Here is a 12,475-nt window from a genome sequence, read left to right on the forward strand (position 1 = left end):
ACTTCCCTAACATGGGAAAGGAAATAGCCACCCAAGTCCAGGAAAAGCAGAGAGTCCCATACAGGATAGACCCAAGGAGAAACACGCCGAGACACAGAGTAATCAAATTGGCAAAAATTAAAGACAAAGAAAAATTATTGAAAGCAGCAAGGGAGAAATGACAAATAACATACACGGGAACTTCCATAAGGTTAACAGCTGCTTTCTCAGCAGAAACTCTACAAGCCAGAAGGGAGTGGCATGATATACTTAAAGTGATGAAAGGAAAGAACCTACAACCAAGATTACTCTACCGGCAAGGATCTCATTCAGTTTCGATGGAGAAATCAAAAGCTTTACAGACAAGCAAAAGCTAACAGAATTCAGCACTACCAAATAAGCTCTACAACAAACGCTAAAGGAAACACAAGAGAAGAAAAGGACCTACGAAAACAAACCCAACACAATTAAGAAAATGGTAATAGGAATATACATATCGATAATTACCTTAAATGTGAATGGATTAAATGCTCCAACCAAAAGACACAGGCTCGCTGAATCGATAAAAAAACAAGACCCATATATATGCTGTCTACAAGAGACCCACTTCAGACCTAGGGACACATACAGACTGAAAATGAGGGGATGGAAAAAGATATTCCATGCAAATGGAAATCAAAAGAAACCTGGAATAGCAATACTCATATCAGACAAAATAGACTTTAAAATAAAGAATGTTACAAGAGACAAGGAAGGACACTACATAATGATCAAGGGATCAATCCAAGAAAAAGATATAACAATTATAAATATACACGCACCCAACATAGGATCACCTCAATACATAAGGCAACTGCTAACAGCCATAAAAGAGGAAATCAAAAGTAACACAATAATAGTGGGGGACTTTAACACCTCACTTACACCAATGGAAAGATCATCCAAAATGAAAATAAATAAGGAAACAGAAGCTTTAAATGACACAATAGACCAGATAGATTTAATTGATATTTATAGAACATTCCATCCAAAAACAGCAGATTACACTTTCTTCTCAAGTGCACACGGAACATTCTCCAGGATAGATCACGTCTTGGGTCACAAATAAAGCCTCAGTAAATTTAAGAAAATTGAAATCATATCAAGCATCTTTTCTGACCACAACGCTATGAGATTAGAAATGAATTACAGGGAAAAAAACGTTAAAAAACACAAACATATGGAGGCTAAACAACACGTTACTATATAACCAAGAGATCACTGAAGAAATCAAAGACAAAATCCAAAAATACCTAGAGACAAATGGCAATGAAAACATAACGATCCAAAACCTATGGGATGCAGCAAAAGCAGTTCTAAGAGGGAAGTTTATAGCAATACAATCCTGCCTCAAGAAACAACAAACATCTCAAATAAACAATCTAACCTTACACCTAAAGGAATTAGAGAAAGAAGAACAAACAAAACCAAAAGTTAGTAAAAGGAAAGAAATCATAAAGATCGGAGCAGAAATAAATGAAATAGAAACAAAGAAAACAATAGCAAAGATCAATAAAACTAAAAGCTGGTTCTTTGAGAAGATAAACAAAATTGATAAACCATTAGCAAGACTCACCAAGAAAAAGAGGGAGAGGACTCAAATCAATAAAATTAGAAGTGAAAAAGGAGAAGTTACAACAGACACCACAGAAATACAAAGCACCCTAAGAGATTACTATAAGCAACTCTATGCCAATAAAATGGACAACCTGGAAGAAATGGACAAATTCTTAGAAAGGTATAACCTTCCAAGACTGAACCAGGAAGAAATAGAAAATATGAACAGACCAATCACAAGTAATGAAATTGAAACTGTGATTAAAAATCTTCCAACAAACAAAAGTCCAGGACCAGATGGCTTCACAGGCGAATTCTATCAAACATTTAGAGAAGAGCTAACACCCATCCTTCTCAAACTCTTCCAAAAAACTGCAGAGGAAGGAACACTCCCAAACTCATTCTATGAGGTGACCATCACCCTGATACCAAAACAAGACAAAGATACTACAAAAAAAGAAAATTACAGACCAATTTCACTGATGAATATAGATGCTAAAATCCTCAACTAAATACTAGCAAACAGAATCCAACAGCACATTAAAAGGATCATACACCACGATCAAGTGGGATTTATCCCAGGGTTGCAAGGATTCTTCAATATATGCAAATCAATAAATGTAATACACCATATTAACAAACTGAAGAATAAAAACCATATGACCATCTCAATAGATGCAGAAAAAGCTTCTGACAAAATTCAACACCCATTTATGATAAAATCTCTCCAGAAAGAGGGCATAGAGGGAGCCTACCTCAACATAATAAAGGCCATATACGACAAACCCACAGCAAACATCATTCTCAATGGTGAAAAACTGAAAGCATTTCCTCTAAGATCGGGAAAAAGACAAGGATGTCCACTCTCACCACTATTATTCAACATAGTTTTGGAAGTCCTAGCCATGGCAATCAGAGAAGAAAAAGAAATAGAAGGAATACAAATTGGAAAAGAAGAAGTAAAACTGTCACTGTTTGCAGATGACATGACACTATATATAGAGAATCCTAAAGATGCCATCAGAAAACTACTAGAGCTAATCAATGAATTTGGTAAAGTTGCAGGATACAAAATTAATGCACAGAAATCTCTTGCATTCCTATACACTAATGATGAAAAATCTGAAAGCGAAATTAAAGAAACACATTTACCATTGAAACACAAAGAATAAAATACCTAGGAATAAACCTACCTAGGGAGACAAAAGACCTGTATGCAGAAAACTATAAGACACTGATGAAAGAAATTAAAGATGATACCAACAGATGGAGAGATATACCATGTTCTTGGATTGGAAGAATCAATATTGTGAAAATGACTATACTATCCAAAGCAATCTACAGATTCAATGCAATCTCTACCAAATTACCAATGGCATTTTTTTACAGAACTAGAACAAAAAATCTTAAAATTTGTATGGAGACCCAAAAGACCCCGAATAGCCAAAGCAGTCTTGAGGGAAAAAAACGGAGCTGGAGGAATCAGACCCCCTGACTTCAGACTACTACAAAAACAAAGCTACAGTAATCAAGACAATATGGTACTGACACAAAAACAGAAATATAGATCAATGGAACAGGATAGAAAGCCCAGAGATAAACCCATGCACCTATGGTCAACTAATCTATGACAAAGGAGGCAAGGGTATACAATGGAGAAAAGACAGTCTCTTCAATAAATGGTGCTGGGCAAACTGGACAGCTACATGTAAAAGAATGAAATTAGAACACTCCGTAACACCATACACAAAAATATACTCAAAATGGATTAGAGACCTAAATGTAAGACCGGACACTATAAAACTCTTAGAGGAAAACATAGGAAGAACACTCTTTGACATCAATCACAGCAAGATCTTTTTTGATCCACCTCCTAGAGTAATAGAAATTAAAACAAAAATAAACAAATGGGACCTAATGAAACTTAAAAGCTTTTGCACAGCAAAGGAAACTACAAACAAGATGAAAAGAAAATCCTCAGAATGGGATAAAATATTTGCAAACGAATCAATGGACAAAGGATTAATCTCCAAAATATATAAACAGCTCATGCAGCTCAATATTAAAAAAACAAACAACCCAATCCAAAAATGGGCAGAAGACCTAAATAGACATTTCTCCAAAGAAGACATATAGATGGCCAAGAAGCACATGAAAAGCTGCTCAACATTATTAGAGAAATTATTATTAGAGAAATGCAAATCGAAACTACAATGAGGTATCACCTCACACCAGTTAGAATGGGCATCATCAGAAAATCTACAAACAACAAATGCTGGAGAGGGTGCGGAGGTAAGGGAACCCTCTTGCACTGTTGGTGGGAATGTAAATTGATACAGCCAGTATGGAGAACAGTTTGGAGGTTCCTTAAAAAACTAAAAATAGAATTACCATATTGACCCAGCAATCCTACTACTGGGCATATACCCAGAGAAAACCATAATTCAAAAAGACACATGCACCCCAATGTTTATTGCAGCACTATTTACAATAGCCAGGTCATGGAAGCAACCTAAATGCCCATCGACAGACAAAAGGATAAAGAAGTTGTGGTACATATATACAATGGAATATTATTCAGCCATAAAAAGGAACGAAATTGGGTCATTTGTAGAGATGTGGATGGACCTAGAGACTGTCATACAGAGTGAAGTAAGTCAGAAAGAGAAAAACAAATATCTCATATTAATGCATATATGTGGAACCTAGAAAAATGGTACAGATGAACTAGTTTGCAGGGCAGAAATTGAGACACAGATGTAGAGAACAAACGTATGGACACCAAGGGGAGAAAGTGGCAGGGGGCATTGGTGTGATGAATTGGGAGACTAGAATTGACATACATACACTAATATGTATAAAATGGATAACTAATAAGAACCTGCTATATAAAAAAATAAAATAAAATTCAAAAAAAAAAAAGTTGGCCCAATGACCAATTCGTTACTGGTAATAAACATTGACCTTCATGTCTAGGGACCCTGAAAAAATGTGGCAGGCCAAATGAGTATCAGGAAGTCAGTCTGAAAGTAAGGAAACAAAGTCTTACTTTGAATGATGCTCCCTTTTCTTTTCTTTTCATTAGGATTAAAATGATCAAGGGAAAGACCCAGGACAAGGTCAAAAGCAGATGCCTAATACATAATAATCAACACAGCTGCAAGATTGGGAAGTGCAACACAATAAAAAATAGGACAATCACAGAAGTCGACTAAGTAGGTGATGCAAATTTGACTGCTCCAAAAGGTTTTCCCCATTGAAGCATTTCTGAAATCCAGTTTCAAAGAGGCATGGATGCCATGATTACTTGTGTGAGGAGATTCACTTAAAACAATGTACTGTCTGTGATTAAAATGGGCATAAACCATGTTTTTGTGAAAAGTCAATTCTAGTGGCAGAAATTTAACACTTTTAAAGAACAATTCATTAAAACAGAAAGAATTAGGGACATAGTATATAGAAATAATGCTGAGAGAAAGAAGTCAAGATATTTATGTGAATCAATTCCACAGAACCCTAGAGTAGAAAGAGACTTAAGGGTCATCTATCCAGTCTCTCAGCTAAAGCAGGTATCTCTTCAAAATATTCATGATGAGAAGTTATCTGGCGTCTTAACTGTAACTAGGGATAATGAGCTCATTCATTTTTGATACAATTCTATCTACTCACTCCTCCATGTACTGAGCTGAAGTCAGTTTCCTTGACCCCTCTCTAGTTGTACCCAATAATTTAATCTACTCTTTGGCCTGAGATATGTTTATTTATGTTCATAGCTAAGTACTTAGTACTGTAAACCTTGGGCAAGTTACTTAATTTCTCTATCCCTCAGTTTCCCCATCTTTAAAATGGAGATAATAATAGTACCCACCTCATAAGGTTGTTGGAAGTACTAAATGAAAAAATACATGAAAAGCGCTTAGAATACTACCTGACAAATGACAGTCACTCAATACATGTTTGTTGAAATGATTTAAGGATATTTGACAATTACACAGAGATGACAGTGATAACTGATATGTTGGGAAGCATATTCAGAATTCTAAAAGATTTGATTAGGTTATGGCAGTCAAAACTCAAAATTAGCAGTGATAAATTTTAAAAATTCTGTACCCCAAGAATGTTTAGTTTAAAACATTGGTTTGATTTACAATGGAAGAAAATAGGGTTTAATGGTAATAGAAATGAAAAGACTTGGAAAGTTTCTTGACCACAAAAAACAGTCTGAGCCAAGAGTATGACTTGGTTATCTAAAAGTCAATGCAGAGCAGAAGCAGTACACATAAGATAATATAAACTGTATGTGACAGTATACTAACATATATATTAGTGTACACACATACATATATTCACACATATACAATAAATATATTTATAAATACATTTAATGAAGCGGAGCAGAATATGCCACCCCAAGATGTGCCACTTTAGCATGTGGATTATTTTGAGCTGAAGGCACTCAAGACCCAGCAGACTCAGGAAAAACTTTTACCTCTCTATTAACTTAATCTTAATTTAACTTTCTTAAATTCTTAAGAATTTAGATAAGGGGCATGGTGCCGAAAAAGAGCTATTACCAGAGATAACTTACCTTCCTACCAGGGCAAACATCTGATTATCAAACATGCACTCTTCTTATCATCCTGTTAACTGCCCTCCTCCCTTTGAAGCCCCAGGTCCCATTCTATTCCTTAGTTCAAGATGACATATAAGCCTCAATTGCCTTATTGCCTTTGGGTCTCATATTTCTATTGGACTCCTGTATGTACAAAATTAAATTTGTTTTTCTCCTATTAATCTGTCCTATGTCAATTTAATTATTAGACTAGCCAAACAACCTAAAAGGGAAGAATGAAAAAATTCTCCACCCTTACAATAACTATATCTTATCTATTTAGATATTGATAGATGTAAATACAGACATAGAGATAGAGATATATTTTTAAAGTATATGAGTATATATAGCCAATATCTGGAAAAATAGCCCCAGTCAATCACAATGGTTATCTTTGGGGAGTGGGTAGGGTTGGGAGACTTGAATGTTGCATTTTGTAAACACCTCAACCATATGAAGCTATGAATATATATCATTTTATAATGATTAAAAATATAAAGGAAATGCAGTCTAAGGCTGCATTAATAGAAGTAAATGTTATATTCTTATCTATATGCTCTAAATTCCACTAGAACCATGTGTTCTTATACTTTTCCATGCCATTTGGCAAAATGGTTAAGTGTACTTTTTCTCAGAATAATGGTTTTAATGCATAAAATAAAATACAGACTATTATAAAGGGCATTATATTAAAATTCATTATCAAAATGTTAAAAATATTGTGATGTATTCATATATAATCTAGCAGTGGACAGAATGATACCAAAAATTAATTTTAAAATAGAGATGAGTTTATAAAAATTTCAAATATCTCTAACAACAATAATGTGATATGAAATTCTATGTGGTTTCTGTTAGTTACAAAGTCACAAGTATTGCTAATCCTACTGCAGTTTGTTGCCTACATTTGTAATTGAAGGAAGTGTTAAATTTTAGGTAGAGATTAGCTTTTGATGAGGGGAAGAGAAGATAGTACCTTTTTTTCCCCAGTCTAAGTTCTCACCAGACTCTGGGTTGATTAGACACATATACCAAAAATCTGTGACCAAATGAGGTTATCTTATTCTCATGAGAACATTAGTGAGTCAGAAATAATCTGGAGGAAGACACAGAGCAGAGCAAGGGGTCTGGAAATCATGTCAAATGAGGATGCTTAGCCTACAGAAGAAGACAGCCTAATTACCGCCTTCAAATAATAAAAAAGAACTTTTGCCATGGGCCGAGTACTGTTCTCAGCACTAGTGCATTTACTTGCATTTTGCAGGCCAGGACTTCTCCCTGATCCTTTCTGTAATCATCCAGCTTCTTCCCAGAAGGATGGACCTCACAAACATTATCACTGGAGTAGTTAACCAGCTGAGCTTTTTCTCTTATTTGATCAATTCATTTCAATTCAACACCTAGTTATTAAGTTCATACTCTGCATATGAATGGGACTAGGGGCTGTCAAAGACAATAAGAGATGGGAGAAAGAAAGGGAAAGACAGACAGAGATAGAGACAATATGAAAGATATTTGGTCTTTGCTTATCATTCAGGAGATTACATTTGGCAGATGGGAAGGGAAAAGCAGAGTATTTGGTTTATCAATAATGATTCATTTGTACACTGCCTTTTTCCAGAAAGATAAAACTAAGGAGGTAGAAAATCAGGTTTGTATATACTTTAGATATATCAGGCATAATATAAATTCCATAATCATCAGGAGCATACATTCAGAACCAAATCTTGTGAAAAACTGTCTGACAACAGGATAGATTATTGGGAATCAGAACTCTTCCATAAAATCCAGGATAAAAATCCCCATTGCTATAATAGAGATAAAAACAGAGTGCTGCAAACCCACAGGTGAGGGAATGACAAATTTGGCCTGGAATAGATGAGAGAAGGGGACATGTCACTCGGCCTTGAGGGATGGGTAACATTTCAGCAAATGAACATGAAGGGAAATGTTTGCCTTCTGGGCTGATGAAAGACTGGGCAGGGCGTCATGGAAGTTCATTCTGGGATGATAGTCTGATACAGCGGTAGTACTAGATGAGTGGGCTGGGGGCAAAGCAGGCAGAATAATACAGGATACAGCTGTAAAACTTGAGGGGCAGCAGATTGTGGATGACATGTAATCACCTGCTAAGAAGGGTGGGTTTTATCCTAGAGCAAATGCGAGTCACAGAAGGCTTTGAATACAAGAATTGAAATGAACAGATTTGTTTTGTGAAGACAACTCTGGCCACTCAGTGAAATACAACATATGACAGATAGAAAGACTAAAAGCAGGAAAATCTGTTAAGAAGCTAATATGACAGTCCAGGTAAGAGGACTTAACTCCCCCCAAAGTGGAGATGAATTAAAGATAGTTTAGTAGTAGCTCCGGTTGGATATATAATTTATAATTTTACGTGATATGGAGGTTTTAAATCTTCTTTGTTATTCCCCACCAAAACCACTGCTATCACAGACCCACCGTCTTACCCCGATACATATGCACACGCACACACACATGCATACTCACGTGTGCACACACGTTGGTACAATATGAAGAAAATGACCATTCCCCAGAGTGTGGGATAACTTGAGAAGGCCAGGAGGCCAGGACCACAGTGGAGCTTTCAATAATGCAGGAAGAGAGGGCCTCTCTCTCAAGAAAGGGAAAGTGTTGGGTTTCTTTCAGTAATACATTAGCACTACTAATAAATTAATATCAATAAAGGATTCTGAAAACTACAGAAGTCAGATGCCATTAAAAAAAAAAAAAGAAATTAGCACTAAACTGGCCATGTTTAGTTATTTAACTTAACCCAATCATAAGAATATGTCCTTGATGTATTCACTTACTTGTGTTAATTATCAATTTCCTACTTCCCTACGTATGAAGTAAGCTTTCAGGGAATTTTAATTTTCCTCAGAAAAGTAAAAGAAATGTGCAAAGATTAATACAGCATAGAAAAATAGAGATTGTGCAATGACAAACTTAGAGAATTTTTCACAGAATGAATGCCACATGGTTCTAAGCACACTCATGCAAGGACACAAGTAATCAAGTGCTCCCAACCACCTTTTGTCATCTCCATTTTCTTTCTTTTTATTTTATTTTAATTTTCTTATTTTTTAGAGCAAACCATTTGTATAGAGAAGGTGAGTAACATGCCTGGGTAGTAAGTAGTAGAGATCAGACTGAAGCCCAGGTCAGTCAGAAACGCTCATCAGGAATCTAAATCAAAACTTCGAAGGAAGAGATAAATATGGATTGGTGTAAGGGAGGTGGGGTGAGATCAAGAATGGTAAGAGAAAGAGCAGAAACCCATAAAGCAATAATAGATGATAGATCCAGATGAATGAAAGAGGATGCGTGCATGACTAAATGAGAAGAAAAAAAAGGAAAAAGAAAACTACAGTATCAACACCATAAATTGGAGTCATGCTTATCTTTCACCGAGTGATCCCTCATTACAGAACCTGGGCACATTCCCAGGGAGGTTTCTGCTCCTTCTATAGGTTACCCAAACAGTGAGAATAACTTCAGCCTTAATGTAAACTTTAACTTTACACTTATTATTTTACTCTTCTGTTCCACATAAATAGGTTAAAAAATGTTTAAGCAAATTTTGGAGCACCAGACTTGAAAGGAGTCTATAAAAGAAAAGGGAGGTCTCATGACATTTCTTTCTAATTTGGCTTATTCCATGTTATGCTTTTTACTTTTTTTCTCAAGTTTAATTTCAGTACTCTTTGACTTGCTCATGTTAACTGAAAAGCTTTTAGTTAACTTAAATTTGATTTTTTGGAAATTATTTTTGATTTAGCGGTAAATTAATATCAATAAAGAAAAGCAGTTGGAGTTGTCAAGGTGTTAAAAGGAAACCCATTCTTATTAGCATTTCCTTTCCTATTTATCTGAAATAATGAAAACAAATGCATGTTTCCCTGCACTTAATACTTCATTGCTGATGTTTTCTTTACCTATGCAGCTTTTCATAATTTTTTTGTAAATATCTCACACCTCTTGTTCTAATTATTTCTTACTGAAACAAAGACAAAACAAATGTTATTTGGAATTTAGCCCAATGGTCCAACTTAATTCAATAATTCCAGAGCTGATAGAGAGAGTATATTATTTTATGAAGCATATATTTTGTCTTATCGTTTTGAAAGAACCACAGAACTTTACTGATCTTCCCTAGTGGGGTGTCTTGGGATGATATGAACGTCCCCCCACACCCACCCCACACACAGGAATTTTCCAGAAAATAAGCCACTGGCTCATATTGCTTCACAAAAAAATAATTTTAGCTACATCCCATATAATTATTAAAAAGACAAAAGTTTCCCTGATCCAGCCCTGCCCTGCCAGTATTCCTCCACATTATTTCTCCCCTCTCTACCCAGAGAAATCTAGTCCAAGCGGCAATGACTGCCTGCGTCAAGATTTCACCATATCCTACTCACAGAGTAATCACTCTTCCCATTAGCACTGACATGCTCTGCTTAGAGGACCTATTACATTTTATTCTAATTATCTGTTTACTGGGCTGTCCAATCTATCTCTTATACCCATGGCCACTGAAGGAGCCCATCTTTTGATGCCAGACAGAATGCACCAGCTCTGGATGAGTTGGCCTTTAAGTGTTAACAGTTGTTTGTGGTTGTTGTTGTTTTTTCACATCCACAAGCACAAACAACTTAGTATTTTTCATATTTATAACTAAATCTGTTGGAAACCCAAACTTCTTCCCCCAAAGCAGAGATGGGATGCTATGGTACAGCTCTATTCTGGACTATAATAGGAGGCCAGTTCAACCCAATCTGACATGATGAAGCAGGCATGTGCCTTAGGGTATGCATCTTTCAATATTCTGAACCCCTCATTTGCTGCCATACATCACCCTCCTTTGTATAGGGGTTCTTATTCCTAGAATCAAGGATCTGTGATTCCAAAACCTCCCTTTACAGTTCCTTTTAGAAGCTCTCCTATAAATAGCACCCCCATGATCCACTGCGTAATCCCAGATTCCCGTGGATAATCTGCAGAGAATCCTTTACAGTCCTTCACAGAGACCACAGGCTCTAATCTAGGTTTGATACCCATTCAAGGTTAGGTTTGTCATCCTTGCCAATCATCTGTAGCAGTTAAAAACTGCTTTACATGTTAGATAACATGTAAAGAAACCTAATCTGAGAGAGAGAGAAGAAAATTGAGATGTCCAAGTAGTATTTCTATCCAAATATTGCTGAATTCTCCACTTTCAAAGAAAAGGCTTCAAATTCTTTGCCACAGTCAATGTACAAGTATAAACGTGTAACCTTATAAAATATCTGGAAGATGCTGAGCGTTCACTGTCTGTATTATTTTTCCATGGTTTTACAGAGCTTGGAAGAAAATCATTAAGATATGGAACTCTGGAAATAAATGGGCAAAATTAAGGTTCAGCAATAGGATACAAGAAAGAATAGCGAGAAAGCACCTTTTCCATTTAAGACAAGGATACTTATTAGTATCCTTGTCTTAAATGGAAAAGGTGGAAATGACAATGAGAGATCGCCATCCTCAAACATTTGTTCTATACTTCCAGGCCCACTTCAAGGCCTGCCTTACCCAGTGTTCACGGGTGTCCCTTCTTTCTATTGCTCACAAATTGTATTTCATAATTTACGGTTCATTTTGTACTAGCTTAACAGGTACATTTTTAAGCTCCTTAATGTAGAACTTTTTGTATTCCTATTTCTCCTGTATCCTTCGGTGTGCTTACTCCAGTACTGGGTATATGGTAGGTGACTGCTGATTAATTGATCAGGAAGATAAAGAAAAATAATTCAACACTAACAGGATTGAGAGTTAGGTTTAAATTTAGAAGGAATTTGGCAAAATGTTTGGAATTAAAGACTATACCATTTAGGCTGTTTTTAATAAATGATTGGAATGACTCACAACAAACAACAGAAACTGAGCCCCAAAACAAGAATCTTTCAAAACTCATCATCTTGTATTCATAATACTCGAGATATTTAAGTGCATACACTTCATGTGAAAGTTTAGAGTCTGTTACTATGGTAATTGTTAATGTGAATTTTCAAGGAGAGATGCCAGGAAGGTTTAAATGTTGTTATGTACCTATTTTAGAACAATATACAGAACTTCTTATATTGAAATCCTATTATATTTCCAAATTCAAATGTGTTAAACTGACTTGATGCTTGCAAACTGAATCCTAATAAAGATTATTTTAACCATTTTGAAAAGTTGCCCAACAACCATGATAATAAACAGCAAAGTGCTTTTAAAGACTGATTA

This window comes from Eubalaena glacialis, chromosome 9, assembly GCF_028564815.1.
Source record: "Eubalaena glacialis isolate mEubGla1 chromosome 9, mEubGla1.1.hap2.+ XY, whole genome shotgun sequence".
NCBI classification, from domain to species: Eukaryota; Metazoa; Chordata; class Mammalia; order Artiodactyla; family Balaenidae; genus Eubalaena; species Eubalaena glacialis.